The sequence below is a fragment of the Urocitellus parryii genome, chromosome 2 (genome assembly GCF_045843805.1).
Source record: "Urocitellus parryii isolate mUroPar1 chromosome 2, mUroPar1.hap1, whole genome shotgun sequence".
NCBI classification, from domain to species: domain Eukaryota; kingdom Metazoa; phylum Chordata; class Mammalia; order Rodentia; family Sciuridae; genus Urocitellus; species Urocitellus parryii.
The window spans coordinates 26,102,529-26,105,624 of record NC_135532.1 but is presented as its reverse complement, the minus strand read 5'-3'; positions in this window follow the sequence as shown (position 1 = coordinate 26,105,624).

Below are 3,096 nucleotides of genomic sequence, written 5' to 3'. Positions count from 1 at the left end.
CTCAAATTTGCAATCCTCATGCCTTAGCCTCCTGAGTTGCTAGGATTACAGGTGTGTGCCACCATGCCTAGCCCTATCACCTATTTTAAATTTTGTTAAAATATATGCAAAAAATGTCATATTTTGAAGCAATTCATTTTTTTCTACATTGAAAAAATACAATTTTGGTTTTAAAAGACAGATCATTGAGAACTTATCATAGGGGAGCTGCCCTATTCTACAATCATGACAGTATTTTCATTTTAAAATAATACTGTTCTAAAAATATATTTCTTTTGCTCTGTTCTTGTCTCTATGGAATGCAAAGTTTTTATTACTGTGGAATTTCCAAACGGTAATTTGTTGCTGCTGCCATTTGGAGGAGCTGGCATCCCAGGGTAATGAAGAGTTGATTCTGACTGGCAAAGATGTGTTCTTTGAAATTTAGTGCCCCCCCCCAGAAGAATTTGCCATCAAATTCTAACAATTAATGAATTGTGTCTTTATTTAGCAGTAAATTAATGGAAGTTACAATTACAACCAATTATTCTGTAGAGATATTGAAGATGTTCTTACACCCCTGAAACAACAGATCTTCTGAAAACTGAAAGTGAAATGTCAACCTTGGCGCCCATAGTTAATTGACTACTCGGTTTTGTTGATAGTTAGTTCAGGTAATTCAGAGATTAAGCCAAGAGTGTGGGAGGCCTCAGGACTTCTTGAATGGAAACATTTAAATTTTGCTAAAATCCATGAAGCATAATCATAGTCTCTTTTAATCCAGATTTTTTAATTATATCTACAAATACTTGTTCTCTAGTGTGGTATTAGGAGTTAGGAAAAGCAGATGTGTATGAAAATGTATTTCACTTATTCCCCAAGATTTACAACAGAGTTACTGAGAATTCATCAATGAAAGATTTGCCCTTCTGATATCTTATTCTGATGAAATAGTAGAAAGATGTTTTAAGAAGTAGAAGATTAAAGAGTTTAAGGAATTTTCAGTTAATTAGCAGAGTTGCATTAAACATCTTCTTACCATGATAGTGAGGTCCTGAATTCTAATTTTGCCTTTTCTCGCCTAATGCTAACCAAATATTTGGTTTAATTTTCAAATTTTCATAATAAACAAATAGCCCAGTTTCTATCAATAAGGTGGAAGGTTTGCATTTAGAATTGCCTTCAAAATGTAATTGGTTCCTATGCCATTATAAAATGTTACTGAACAGTCTCTAAAGGCCAACAGGAACAAATTATCTCTGGAATATTCTGTTGTGGCTATTTCCTGAAATAGATGAAGAAAGGAAGGTTCTTTCTAAATTCATTGTTCACCTGCACCTAACCTGATGTCATGAAATTCCACTGCCTCCTGCACAGTGCACATGCATCCTTTAAGTCTGAACTCGAAATCCATTCTTTAAAATCATGATTATTCTCCCATCTGGATCCTGCAAAACTAGGCCTGAAGCTATTATATTTCCTACCAAGTAATATCTGTTATTCAGGTATATATATCAATGCAGAAATAACCTAGGTATACCCTCATAGTATATGGAGCTGGGTTTATCATACACTAATTACCAATAAGCAAATATAAGCACCATTTTCCATTAAATTATTTTTTTAAAATACATGTAACTCACTAAAATTGTTGGGAAATAAATATGAACAACTATTATTATACCATAAAAACAATATAAAGTAATACTTGCAAAATACAAACACACTGAGTTATTATTTTTCCTTACTACTCAATTAACTATCTTCCATCTCCACCTAGACAAATCCTAGTTTTCTCCAGACTTGAATATATTTAAATGTTTTTCACTAACCTTTTTTTGTGGTTTCAAAAGTACCAGGCTCTGTGCCAGTTATTAATGGTGAAATTTTATTCTTTTTTAAAATTTTTTTAGTTGTAGTTGGTAAATATCTTTATTTCTTTATTTATTTTTATGTGGTGCTGAGGATCAAACCCAGTACCTCACACATGCAAGGCAAGTGGTCTGCTACTGAGCTACAGTCCCAGCCCCTTTATTCTTATACTTCAGCTTAATTGCCTATAAAAGAACTTTGTCTTGTTTTTTATTTTTGTTTTGTTTTGTTTTTTGCTGATTCTAGAACAGTGATTTCCAACACTTTTGTCACTACTTAAGTTGTCAGGCTTCCTACTTCTTTGATTTTTGTCTGCTAAAATCAAAACAATATAGAATAAAATGATTATGCTGTATACATCAAAAATTTTCTTATAACTGCATTTTTAATCAAAACAAGATTTTCTTCTACCTTCTGACTACTATTACTCTTTTTTATATGAAAATATAATTTGTAGTAAATATATACATTTATTCATGAGTCTGACTTTTGAACAAATTTTTTTTTTTTTTTTTTTTTTGGTACAGGGGATTGAACCCAGAGGTGCTTTACCACTGAGTCACATCCCCAGCCCTTTACATTTTTCTTTTGAGAACAGGGTCTTACTAAGTTGCTGAGAGCTTCACTAAGTTGCTGAGGTCAGCCTCCAACTTGGAATCCTCCTGCCTCAGCCTCCCAAATCTCAGGGATTACAGGCAAGCACCACCATGCCCATCTGAACAAGACTATTTTTAAAGTCTATTTTAAAGACTATTTTAAAGACTATGATATTTTATCTTTGGCAGTTCTGGGAATTGAACCCAGGGCCCAGCACATGTAAGACAAGTGCTTTACCACTGAGTAATATCCCCAGCTCAACTTTGATACTATTTCCTGAAAATGAATTTATATTAAAAATATTGCAAGAATATGAAAATCAAAGCACATTAATTAATGTATTTAGAGAATTGCTTTAAGAAGAGGAAACTGCATGAAATTAGAACTTTCCCAGAAACTATGGACTATGTAACTATCATCTCTATGCAATATGGCCCTTGTCTGTTTGATGGTGTTTGAGTACAGGGGCTAGCATGGTGGCCCAGAGGGACATTTAATAAAAGATTTTAATTACCAGGAGATGAATTTCCCTTGATATGAAGAAGTAACCAAAGCAATGCTTTTATTCTATCTCTAAAACATAGGAAAGCAGAACATTTAATATACTCAATAAGAAAGCTACACACAAGCCTGAAGCAGTAGCACACA